This window comes from Hyla sarda, unplaced genomic scaffold (genome assembly GCF_029499605.1).
Source record: "Hyla sarda isolate aHylSar1 unplaced genomic scaffold, aHylSar1.hap1 scaffold_813, whole genome shotgun sequence".
NCBI lineage: Eukaryota > Metazoa > Chordata > Amphibia > Anura > Hylidae > Hyla > Hyla sarda.
In genome coordinates, this window is record NW_026610840.1 from 95260 (window position 1) to 108664 (window position 13405).

The 13405-nt window shown below is 46.2% G+C and overlaps 3 non-coding genes and 1 pseudogene across 3 annotated transcripts; all 4 read right to left on the bottom strand.

The window, feature by feature from the left end:
• Positions 1-950: 950 nt before the first annotated feature.
• LOC130347152 (U2 spliceosomal RNA) lies at positions 951-1136 on the bottom strand. Its single transcript, XR_008885135.1, has one exon. It is a non-coding gene; the product is annotated as a U2 spliceosomal RNA (small nuclear RNA).
• A 5389-nt stretch (positions 1137-6525) lies between these two features.
• LOC130347157 (U2 spliceosomal RNA) lies at positions 6526-6743 on the bottom strand (annotated as a pseudogene).
• Positions 6744-10295: 3552 nt separating this feature from the next.
• LOC130347191 (U2 spliceosomal RNA) lies at positions 10296-10486 on the bottom strand. Its single transcript, XR_008885168.1, has one exon. It is a non-coding gene; the product is annotated as a U2 spliceosomal RNA (small nuclear RNA).
• A 2087-nt stretch (positions 10487-12573) lies between these two features.
• On the bottom strand, positions 12574-12764 carry LOC130347193 (U2 spliceosomal RNA). Its single transcript, XR_008885170.1, has one exon. It is a non-coding gene; the product is annotated as a U2 spliceosomal RNA (small nuclear RNA).
• Positions 12765-13405: the final 641 nt, after the last annotated feature.

The window sequence follows — 13405 nt, forward strand, 5'->3', positions numbered from 1 at the left end:
AAGGATTTATACTGATTTTTCCTGTCTGAATTTGTCGCACAGAAAGTTGCAGGCCAAATATGTGTGACATTTCTGCGACTTTAGCTTCTAGAGCATTTTTACAACATTATACATAGGTGCTGAATACATAAAAAGCGACTGTTCAGCGACAGACAAGTCGCATCGGCTGAAAGTAGGCCAGAATGTCAGTCCATGTTGGAGCAGGTTTAGATACAGTCTAAAGCATAGATCTCAAAGTCTGTGCACAGAATTTAGCAAGGGCCTCGCACCTTCTGATGCATCAGGTAGGTGCACAATAGCATAGCCTAACCCTCTGTACTTTGGTCTATATTGATGCGGGACATAGACAGCCAGCTGATGACCAATCCATTAGTGCAATGGATGGCTGGAAGCATTTGTCTTTGCCTTTGCAATACCACAGAAGCAATGCATGGTCAATGTACAGCAATGACACACCTGTGTGAACAGCCAGGAGACCCCCCCCCCCATGTTATGTTACATAGTTACATAGTTAGTACGGTCGAAAAAAGACATATGTCCATCACGTTCAACCAGGGAATTAAGGGGTAGGGGTGTGGCGCGATATTGGGGAAGGGATGAGATTTTATATTTCTTCATAAGCATTAATCTTATTTTGTCAATTAGGAACATTCAGCACCCACCCGCTATCAAGGCAGCTGCCTATCATGTCATGCCCTACCTGCACAGGTGTGCTGGCTACTCAAATGATCCAATTAAGGAGGCCATTTAGTCAGCAGCAGCAGAAGTCCTGTGCCTGGACGCTCCAACAGGGGCCAGACACAAGCAGAAGCAGAAGCAGCAGAAGCAGCAGCAGCACCACCTTTTGTTTTTTGGCTGCAGCAGCAGCAAGGCCCACAGGGCTGGCTAGCTGGCTAGCCAGCAAGCAGGTAGCAATGAAAGTAGGAATCTTTCTTTTTAACCCTGTAAGGGGGTGGTGCACTGTACCCGAAGATACTGCCATATCGGGTCAATGCATAGGGCGACGGAAGCAAGCTTCGAAATCGGCCCCCGTTCTCAAAAATCCATTTAATATATGGTCCCCAGATAGGGGACGTATCAGATATTAAACTGATAAGAACAGATAAGGTTTCAACAAAATTTTATTGAATAAATAAGAAACCATACAAAATTTAAAATGCAAAATAATAAAAGGTTCACAAAAGTTTTAAAATACAAATAATAAAACCAGTAATAAAAGGAGAAAAAATAAAAATGGCAGGATAAAACATTATACAAATGTCATAAAAACTGATTATACTGTTATTTCGTTCCATAGAGGCAGACACCACATGGATGCTGCCTCGCTGGCCCCCAACTGTTTCTTGTCTCTTAGGTAATAGATGTACATCTCACTCAGGGCCAGCTTTATACAGTTTTTAACATCAATAAAATCATGTTTAAAAAGTAAGATGTTCCTAACTTTCCAGATGGCATTTTTAAAACAATTAATAATCATCCAGCAGATCATCTGCTGTTTAAAATTGGGGCAGTTAAAAAGACCGTAAAAGACACATTCGTGATTAAAATCTTTTAGGCCGCAGGCCCACTTCAAAAGTGGGCCTACCTTCCTCCAAAGCTCCCGTGCAAAAGGGCAGTTCCAAAATATGTGCAGCACCGTTTCGTCCACTCCGCAGCCATCTCTCGGGCACTTGGCTCTCGCCACCAGTCCTCGCCTGTGCTGGAACTCACGAGTAGGGAGGCACTGGTGGACGATTGCCCAGGCAAGATCCCTGTGTACATTCGCCAGAAACTTCCCGTACACGTTCCGCCATACCTTTTTGGATCTTGCCTGTGTGAAATTGGACACTGCCAGGGTAACCTCACTCCGCCTGAGGACCTTTGATACCTTTCTCTGGTCCCCCAGTATGTCAGGCTCCAAATCTTGGAGACCTAGGAGCCTGACTGTCTTTTCCAACACCACATAATGTTTTGGGGGACACAGAAGCACCGGAGCGTTCAGAGGGATGCGCAACCATCTTTTAAAAACCATGCCCGCAGCGTACCTTAAAAAGCAGCTAAAAATGCCATCGGATTTAATAATTTTAAAACAGAAACAGAAATACTTTATGTAAAAGAAAGTAAAAAGGTTAGGAACATCTTTCCCGCCATTATCTTTACTTTTGTACATAAAATCACGCTTTAATTTCTCCATTTTTGAACCCCATAAAAAAGAAAAAACAATTCTAGTTACTTTTTTAATGTATAAAATAGATGGAGGAAATACCATGGCAATGTATAGCATAATAGGGAGTAAAACCATCTTTATTATTAAAATCTTCCCCTCCATGGTAAGGTTTCTAAGATTCCACATTAAAATCTTCTTCTCCATCTTAGCTATAGCTGAATCCCAGTTAGGGCTCCCATCATTGACCTGGTTAAAAACAATACCTAAAACTTTAATTTGATCCTGTTGCATTGTGACTCCTGGGGTGATGGATGAATCCCAGGAGCCAATATAAAAACAGTCACATTTATCTGTGTTTAGCTTAAAACCAGAGACCTCGCAGAAATAGCTGGTGTTCCTCAATGCCCCCCTCATGGATGGAGAGTCCGGGCACAGTATGGTGACATCATCCATGTACCCCAACACCTTTAGATGGGTCCCTCCTCCACCAGGTATCGGTACGCCTCTTACTACCCGGTCTTTTCTGAGGAGGGCCATCAGTGGTTCGATTGCGCAAATAAAAAGGAGTGGGGACAGGGGGCAGCCCTGTTTGACACCTGATAAAAGAGGAACACCGCTGGTTAAAAAGCCATTAACAGAGACTTGACTAAAACAGGATCGGTATAAAAGCATGATTCGGCTTAAAATCGTTTCAGGCACTGCCATCTTTTTAAGAACTAAAAACAGGTATTCATGGGAGACCCTATCAAAGGCTTTTTCAAAGTCTAAGGATAAAATTGCTACAGTTTGATTTCTATCCTTAAAATACCATAAAACATCTCTTAAAATATTTAGGGATTCAGCTATAGACCTTCCAGGTACCCCACAAACCTGATTTGGGTGAATTAATTTATGAATAAAAGGTTTAAAACGGACAGCTAATAACTTGGCTAAAACTTTATAATCGACATTTAAAAGTGTGATGGGGCGCCAATTTTTTAGCATATCCTTTTCACCCTTTTTAAAAAGTAATGATACAATCCCCCTCCTCCAGGAAGGGGGAAGTTCATTAACAATAAAAGTTTCTTTATACAATAAAACCATATCATCCTTTAAAATATCCCAAAAAGCTAAATAAAATTCGATGGGTAAACCATCTTCCCCAGGGGCCTTCCCACTAGAAAAACTTTTAAAAACAAATAAAAGTTCATCTAAGTTAAGATCACGGGATAAAACCTCCTGGTCTAAAACATCTAGCTTAAAATCAAGGGAATTAAGAACATGTTCTAAAAAGGATGGATTAAGATCTTTCTTATTAAAAAGAAGCTGGTAGAAGTTAAAAACTGCATCTAACATGCCTTTTGGAGTGGATTCACCCTCAAGGTTTTGGATGATATCCCTCCTATTCATCACTTTTTTAAAAAAGAAACGGGAACATTTCTCGCCCTCCTCCAGGTGCTGCACATGTGAGTTAAAAATGATTTGTTTCCCTTTCTTTTCTATGGCATGTTTTATTTCAGTTTTAAGGTTTAAAATATCATTTTCTACATCCATACCAGCTTCTTTCAATTTAAAAAGTACATTTAAACGCATGTTAAGAACATAAAACCACTGTTTTTCCATTTTTGCCTTCTTCTTACCTGCTTTGATAAAAAAAAATCTGATTTTAGATTTGGTGCCCTCCCACCAGTGCAGCATAGGCTCGTGGGGTTTTCTTTGTGATTGCCAGCATTGGTAGGTCCGCACAAACTCCTCTTTTATCTCAGGGTCCTCTAGGAGTGTGGTGTTTAATCTCCAGAGGCCCCTTTTTGCTTTTTGCTCCCCCTCTAGCTCCAGGCCCACCAAGAGGAGCTTATGATCAGAGAAGATATTCTGCTCGAGCGTGCATTTCAGGGGTTTAAAAGCTCTAGAGGAAAAAATAAAATCGATTCTGGAGCTCACTCTTCCATTGGACCATGTGGCGCCTGGGTCCTCCGGCAAGAGATCCTTCCAGCAATCTTTCAAATTAAAATCATCAATAAAATTTTTAAGCAGGTAAGAAGTGCGGTCTTTACGATTAATATCCCCACCCTGCCGGTGTTCCCCATCACGTATGCAGTTAAAATCACCTCCCACCAACAGGGGGGAAGACCCAACACAAAACAGTGGTAAAATTTCAAATAGTTCTGCCCGCTCCTGTTTATCAGGAGGGGCATACACATTTAAAACACGAATTAAAAGTCCATTAAAATATAGATGAATTAAAAGAGCTCTGCCAGGCACAATCTCAGTTACTGTATGAATAGAAAAGGACTGGCCTCGGCAGAGCAGCCCAACACCCACAGAACGACAGTCATTTGCACCGGACCATATGGATGGGCCCAGCTTCCAGTCTTCTTTTAAGTCTTTATAGTCCATTTTACTAGGGATTCCACATTCTTGTAGCAGGCAAAGGTCAAAGTCACATGTCTCTAGATAAGAAAATAAAGCAGCCCTGCGATCAGGGCTCTTTAAGGACCTCACATTGAGTGAGGCAATTTTTACAGGGATAGGCATAGTTTATGGAGAGTCTGTGCTTGGAGAATCAAAGTCAATAATAAGCTGCGTACCGTCATCCCCCGCCTGCGGGGTCATCAGCTCCTTGATGTTCTGAGGGTCGGAGCTTGAGATCGATGATGCCCCGACCCTGAGCTCGCTCTCGTCCGAACTACGGCACGCCGCTTTCCTTTGAATGTCTTCCTCTTCTTCTTCTCTTTGTCTTTTAAATGTCACACTGCTGTCCATATCCTCTGTGTTGCTCTCACTCGATGTAATCTCTGGCCCCCGGCTGATGGATCTGCGTCTTCTTTCATCATTTGACGACTGGAACTGCTGCACAGGGGCCTGTGAGGCCTCTTTTCCGGAACCTTTGCCGCTACCTTGGGAAGTTTTCATCGCTTGTTCCCCAGCAAGCGTTGCTGAGGACTGTTGCTCCAACTTCCCCATCGATCGACGATGGCCAGTTTTACCCACCGGGTCCACTGCTGGCGGGGCAGCAAACCCTGGTTTGGCGCCACTTGTCTTCTTGGCCCTGTCCTGTATAGGCGGAGTAACAGGACCGGGCTCAGACCTGGCCACCTGGCTCCCCTTCCGGCGGGCTTTCACCGGGGCCTCTTCGTCCGGAGCAGGGCGACCCTGGGCCAAGCCAGTACCTGGCTTATGCTGCAATTTTGGGTCCACTTTTGCCCCCACCGAGGCCCGTCGGCTGCCACCCGCCACAGGTGAGCCCCCTTCAGAAGTTTCGGCGGGCTCTTGAGCCAGGTAGGAAGTCGATCGACGTCTTTCAATTTCCCGGGCAGTAAACTCGATCACCCGCCCGGGCTTCGTGGAATCCCCATGGCCTCCCCCTAGCACTACCACCGGTGGGCCCCCCGATGGAGCACCAGAGGTCTTGGGCCTGGACCCATCAGTACCTGCCATCTGGGGTTTGGGCATCTTAAAAAAGGACGTCTTTTGTCCTGTCCCCTCTTTGGGTGGGCCCAGCCTTGACCCACCCATCGTAGTTTTTGCTTTATGGGGACAGGAATTAAAATCGTGATTTTCCTCTCCGCAGAGGTTGCACCTTATCGTATGGCTACATCTTGAGGCTATGTGACCTTCTTGGCCACACCTATTGCAGCGAATCACACGCTCCGCGCCGCAGGTCTCCTGGGTGTGGCCAAACCTCAAGCAATTTCGGCAATACATAGGCATTTGAGGATAGAACAGGAAGCCCCGAACTCTCCCGATGGCAAAATTTGGGGGCGGATGGCAAAGACCCCCAATACCACCGGGATCCTTACGGAGCTTGACCCAGAACTTCCTCTTGCCGTTCCAGAACCGCACGGAGTTCAAGATTTTGTTTGCGAATCGCACCTCTTCGCAGTATCGCCGAAGAAAAGTGGCTATATCCTCCGTGGTCACATGAGGGCTGTGCATAGCCACCACCAACGGTATATGTTCCTCACCATAGAGGAACTGGAACGAAAGACCGTCGAGTCGATCGTCCCTCTGGTCCGCACCAGACAAGGTTGCATAGATGTTATCGCAACACGCCGTGGCCGTGAAGGTGACGGTATACAGGCCACGGCTTTCCTGGTCATTTAGACACAGGATGTCCTCCCTATTGAGGCGGAAGTAGTCAAGAAGAATCACCTCCGCAATGAAGCGGAGGTTCTTCAACTGACGATGGCTCTCCGACACCTCTATGCGGATGGTATTTCGCATCGACATTTCCCCAGAGGGGAAAGCCCAGGAGAACGGCATCTTCCACACCCAGGGACTAAGCCCCTTCCCCAATAGCAGCAGGGGCTCGGAATCCCGCTATAAAAGCGGAACCCTTACCCAAGGCAGAGGTCGGGGGTACCCTAGGTGCTTCCGAAGCTACAGGTAACGCTCAACGTACCGAAAATGCCTTCTGAGACACAAGGTCCCAGAGACAGGGGGATCGCAACCCGTTGTCCGTGGACTAAGCCCGCTCCCCAATAGCAGCAAGGGGGTGAAGTCCCTCCGTAAGGAGAGACAATCCCCCAAGGCCGAGAAGCGGGGTACCACAGACACCTTCCGACCAGACCAAATGCAGATACTACACTTGATCTTAGCCAAAAGGCCGAGAAGCGATCCTTTTTTTTTTTTATAAGAAACAACATAAAATAGCAAAACCAAACATTACTTTCTAATTAAGCAAAACCAAATTAGAAGGTCATCCCCTTCCTCCATGCAAACACCATTAGAAAGTCTATCAGTCCTCGACTGATATTGCCATTTGCTATATCTTTCTTAACTTGAGACGCTAACCAGCCTGGAATTTTATACGTTTCAACAAAACGGTTCATGTCTGCCTTGAAAGAAAAATAGACTTTATCCCGAGCTTCTTCCTCCCGGTTCTTCAAGCCTATCTTTAGATCCATCATATCTTTGTCAAACGTTTTTCTTTCTGCTTCCGACAAATTTTCCAACAAACCACCAAGCACACCAAAATACTGCACTGGCACATACACTTCCTCCTCTCTCTTCTTCTTCTGCTCTGTAGGTCTTCTAGTTGGAACCTGCTCCACTTCTGGTTCTTTCACTTCAGCTGGTTCCTCTCTGCTTCTTTTTACAGCTTCCTTTTTCTCTGAATTTTTCTCAGACTTTTTCTTAGGACACGAGCCAAGCAGATGGCCCTCCTCACCACACAGATGGCATTTCCGTTTCTTTTGACAATTTTCCACGTCGTGACCCTCCTCTTGACACTTGAAACACCACAAAAACGTGCAATCCTCCTTTCTGTGACCGTACTGTTTACATTTGCGGCAAAAATCTTGCATGCCAGAAAAATACAGATCCCCGTTCACAGAACCTATTTTAAACCGTCCTGGGGGGATCACTAACTTGCCATCTGCCATTTTAAATTTCACATGGAACCTCCACTTGGTGGTCCATAGTCCATATTGATTAAATACCTTGCCTTTAGGCAGAACACTGTCACAGAATGGAGACAAAAAGGTAACGATATCCTCCTCCGAAGTATATGGGCTATACATCCTTATAGTCACCAATCGTTCTCTACGTGGGAAATGTGGAACTATCTCCACCCCTTCCAAAACCGGACATACCTTCTTTTGCTGCAATATGTTCCAAAATGACTCATAGTCCTCTTCAGAAGCCAGCACCACGTCGTAGTATCCACTTCTGGGAAACTCAAGCATGGATAGGATTTGCTCCCTCTTGACTTCCAGCAACTTAAACAGCACTTCTTCCACGACAAAGACAAGGCCTCTTTCCTTCTTCCGGACATCGAGCAGGGAAATACGAACTCCATTCCGAAGTCTCGCAAAAGGCGGCACGCCTTCCGAAGAAAAACCGCAATCTTCCTCCATGTCCATGATGTCCAGACACCTCCCCCACCGAAGTAGGTAGGTGGGGATCGCCTCCCGTTGTCTGGGGACTAAGCCGGCTCCCTGATAGCAGCAGGGGGGTGAAGTCCCTCCGTTAAGAAGGACGATCCCCCCAGGCAAAGGAGCCGGGTACCCCAGACACCCTCTGGCCAGACCAAGTGAGCAGAACTACACTTGATCTTAGCCAAAAGGCCGAGAAGCGATAACCGTGAAAGGGGCGGGCCCAACAAGGTCCCCTTCATGGGCACTATCACTGCTTGCTGTCAGGGAGGCTGCCAGACAATTTTCCATGCACACTCTGGGCTGGGGGGCAGTCAACCACCAGTACACACAGCAGAACCTAAACCCATACCATTATTGCTAAGCAGCAAGACAGGGGCCCATTGCACTCCCACGGGGCCTTTTTAAATGCAATCCATAACCCGGATTTGCCAGGAACCCTTCTTACTCCTCCTACTTGCATGTGACACTGGGCTTAGGATCTGCATAGGAAACACACACACAAGCACACACCTACCTTTGTTGCCTGCAGATGCCTCCTTGGCTGTCCCCAAACGGTATCAAACCAACACCCACGGGAAGCTGTAAGCATAGAGGACATGCCTGCACCCCATTGGACTTACCTGTGTGGGTTAAATCCGGGTTATTTGACAACCTATGGCGGTGATGGTTCTGCTCAGGCAGAGCAGTGCTGATGCTCCTCATAAAGCTGTCGCTGCTGTGAAGGTTCTAGGTGACATCACAAATCCCTTTGGTTACATACACAACAAAGCTGGGTTGTTGTTGTTTACACTCTGCAAGGCCTGTGGAAGTGAGTGACATCATAGCACTGTAGTTCTGAGGGTTCAAGATGGATGCAACAATCTCCTGTTGCTTCTATGAAGGCCGTAATAGACGACATCACCAAACAGCTCCATAGTCACATACACAGCAAAGGAGAGATGTTGTTTACACCTAGTGATGTCAGTGGTATTGAGTGACATCACAGCACAGTGCTAAGGCTCCTGGGCCTGGACACAGCAGCGGCTGCAATATCTCAACGGAGAATACGTTTATATCTATGTGTGTGTGTGCGCATATATATATATATATATATATATATATATATATATATATATATATATTTCTCCGCCGAAATCACTTTTAAACCCATTTCCACCTTTTTTTCCCTTCTCTTCCTCTTACTTTTTTTTCACGTTTTTTTACGTTTTTCTCCTTTTCGCCTCTTTTCTGGGCGTATTATTCTTCTTTTTCTTCTTTTTTTTCGTCTAATGCATACCCCATCAGTGCAGCAATGCTTATTCAATACCGCCAGCAGATGGAGACACTGGGGGATAATTTTCTAAGGATTTATACTGATTTTTCCTGTCTGAATTTGTCGCACAGAAAGTTGCAGGCCAAATATGTGTGACATTTCTGCGACTTTAGCTTCTAGAGCATTTTTACAACATTATACATAGGTGCTGAATACATAAAAAGCGACTGTTCAGCGACAGACAAGTCGCATCGGCTGAAAGTAGGCCAGAATGTCAGTCCATGTTGGAGCAGGTTTAGATACAGTCTAAAGCATAGATCTCAAAGTCTGTGCACAGAATTTAGCAAGGGCCTCGCACCTTCTGATGCATCAGGTAGGTGCACAATAGCATAGCCTAACCCTCTGTACTTTGGTCTATATTGATGCGGGACATAGACAGCCAGCTGATGACCAATCCATTAGTGCAATGGATGGCTGGAAGCATTTGTCTTTGCCTTTGCAATACCACAGAAGCAATGCATGGTCAATGTACAGCAATGACACACCTGTGTGAACAGCCAGGAGACCCCCCCCCCCATGTTATGTTACATAGTTACATAGTTAGTACGGTCGAAAAAAGACATATGTCCATCACGTTCAACCAGGGAATTAAGGGGTAGGGGTGTGGCGCGATATTGGGGAAGGGATGAGATTTTATATTTCTTCATAAGCATTAATCTTATTTTGTCAATTAGGAACATTCAGCACCCACCCGCTATCAAGGCAGCTGCCTATCATGTCATGCCCTACCTGCACAGGTGTGCTGGCTACTCAAATGATCCAATTAAGGAGGCCATTTAGTCAGCAGCAGCAGAAGTCCTGTGCCTGGACGCTCCAACAGGGGCCAGACACAAGCAGAAGCAGAAGCAGCAGAAGCAGCAGCAGCACCACCTTTTGTTTTTTGGCTGCAGCAGCAGCAAGGCCCACAGGGCTGGCTAGCTGGCTAGCCAGCAAGCAGGTAGCAATGAAAGTAGGAATCTTTCTTTTTAACCCTGTAAGGGGGTGGTGCACTGTACCCGAAGATACTGCCATATCGGGTCAATGCATAGGGCGACGGAAGCAAGCTTCGAAATCGGCCCCCGTTCTCAAAAATCCATTTAATATATGGTCCCCAGATAGGGGACGTATCAGATATTAAACTGATAAGAACAGATACTACACTTGATCTTAGCCAAAAGGCCGAGAAGCGATAACCGTGAAAGGGGCGGGCCCAACAAGGTCCCCTTCATGGGCACTATCACTGCTTGCTGTCAGGGAGGCTGCCAGACAATTTTCCATGCACACTCTGGGCTGGGGGGCAGTCAACCACCAGTACACACAGCAGAACCTAAACCCATACCATTATTGCTAAGCAGCAAGACAGGGGCCCATTGCACTCCCACGGGGCCTTTTTAAATGCAATCCATAACCCGGATTTGCCAGGAACCCTTCTTACTCCTCCTACTTGCATGTGACACTGGGCTTAGGATCTGCATAGGAAACACACACACAAGCACACACCTACCTTTGTTGCCTGCAGATGCCTCCTTGGCTGTCCCCAAACGGTATCAAACCAACACCCACGGGAAGCTGTAAGCATAGAGGACATGCCTGCACCCCATTGGACTTACCTGTGTGGGTTAAATCCGGGTTATTTGACAACCTATGGCGGTGATGGTTCTGCTCAGGCAGAGCAGTGCTGATGCTCCTCATAAAGCTGTCGCTGCTGTGAAGGTTCTAGGTGACATCACAAATCCCTTTGGTTACATACACAACAAAGCTGGGTTGTTGTTGTTTACACTCTGCAAGGCCTGTGGAAGTGAGTGACATCATAGCACTGTAGTTCTGAGGGTTCAAGATGGATGCAACAATCTCCTGTTGCTTCTATGAAGGCCGTAATAGACGACATCACCAAACAGCTCCATAGTCACATACACAGCAAAGGAGAGATGTTGTTTACACCTAGTGATGTCAGTGGTATTGAGTGACATCACAGCACAGTGCTAAGGCTCCTGGGCCTGGACACAGCAGCGGCTGCAATATCTCAACGGAGAATACGTTTATATCTATGTGTGTGTGTGCGCATATATATATATATATATATATATATATATATATATATATATATTTCTCCGCCGAAATCACTTTTAAACCCATTTCCACCTTTTTTTCCCTTCTCTTCCTCTTACTTTTTTTTCACGTTTTTTTACGTTTTTCTCCTTTTCGCCTCTTTTCTGGGCGTATTATTCTTCTTTTTCTTCTTTTTTTTCGTCTAATGCATACCCCATCAGTGCAGCAATGCTTATTCAATACCGCCAGCAGATGGAGACACTGGGGGATAATTTTCTAAGGATTTATACTGATTTTTCCTGTCTGAATTTGTCGCACAGAAAGTTGCAGGCCAAATATGTGTGACATTTCTGCGACTTTAGCTTCTAGAGCATTTTTACAACATTATACATAGGTGCTGAATACATAAAAAGCGACTGTTCAGCGACAGACAAGTCGCATCGGCTGAAAGTAGGCCAGAATGTCAGTCCATGTTGGAGCAGGTTTAGATACAGTCTAAAGCATAGATCTCAAAGTCTGTGCACAGAATTTAGCAAGGGCCTCGCACCTTCTGATGCATCAGGTAGGTGCACAATAGCATAGCCTAACCCTCTGTACTTTGGTCTATATTGATGCGGGACATAGACAGCCAGCTGATGACCAATCCATTAGTGCAATGGATGGCTGGAAGCATTTGTCTTTGCCTTTGCAATACCACAGAAGCAATGCATGGTCAATGTACAGCAATGACACACCTGTGTGAACAGCCAGGAGACCCCCCCCCCCCATGTTATGTTACATAGTTACATAGTTAGTACGGTCGAAAAAAGACATATGTCCATCACGTTCAACCAGGGAATTAAGGGGTAGGGGTGTGGCGCGATATTGGGGAAGGGATGAGATTTTATATTTCTTCATAAGCATTAATCTTATTTTGTCAATTAGGAACATTCAGCACCCACCCGCTATCAAGGCAGCTGCCTATCATGTCATGCCCTACCTGCACAGGTGTGCTGGCTACTCAAATGATCCAATTAAGGAGGCCATTTAGTCAGCAGCAGCAGAAGTCCTGTGCCTGGACGCTCCAACAGGGGCCAGACACAAGCAGAAGCAGAAGCAGCAGAAGCAGCAGCAGCACCACCTTTTGTTTTTTGGCTGCAGCAGCAGCAAGGCCCACAGGGCTGGCTAGCTGGCTAGCCAGCAAGCAGGTAGCAATGAAAGTAGGAATCTTTCTTTTTAACCCTGTAAGGGGGTGGTGCACTGTACCCGAAGATACTGCCATATCGGGTCAATGCATAGGGCGACGGAAGCAAGCTTCGAAATCGGCCCCCGTTCTCAAAAATCCATTTAATATATGGTCCCCAGATAGGGGACGTATCAGATATTAAACTGATAAGAACAGATACTACACTTGATCTTAGCCAAAAGGCCGAGAAGCGATAACCGTGAAAGGGGCGGGCCCAACAAGGTCCCCTTCATGGGCACTATCACTGCTTGCTGTCAGGGAGGCTGCCAGACAATTTTCCATGCACACTCTGGGCTGGGGGGCAGTCAACCACCAGTACACACAGCAGAACCTAAACCCATACCATTATTGCTAAGCAGCAAGACAGGGGCCCATTGCACTCCCACGGGGCCTTTTTAAATGCAATCCATAACCCGGATTTGCCAGGAACCCTTCTTACTCCTCCTACTTGCATGTGACACTGGGCTTAGGATCTGCATAGGAAACACACACACAAGCACACACCTACCTTTGTTGCCTGCAGATGCCTCCTTGGCTGTCCCCAAACGGTATCAAACCAACACCCACGGGAAGCTGTAAGCATAGAGGACATGCCTGCACCCCATTGGACTTACCTGTGTGGGTTAAATCCGGGTTATTTGACAACCTATGGCGGTGATGGTTCTGCTCAGGCAGAGCAGTGCTGATGCTCCTCATAAAGCTGTCGCTGCTGTGAAGGTTCTAGGTGACATCACAAATCCCTTTGGTTACATACACAACAAAGCTGGGTTGTTGTTGTTTACACTCTGCAAGGCCTGTGGAAGTGAGTGACATCATAGCACTGTAGTTCTGAGGGT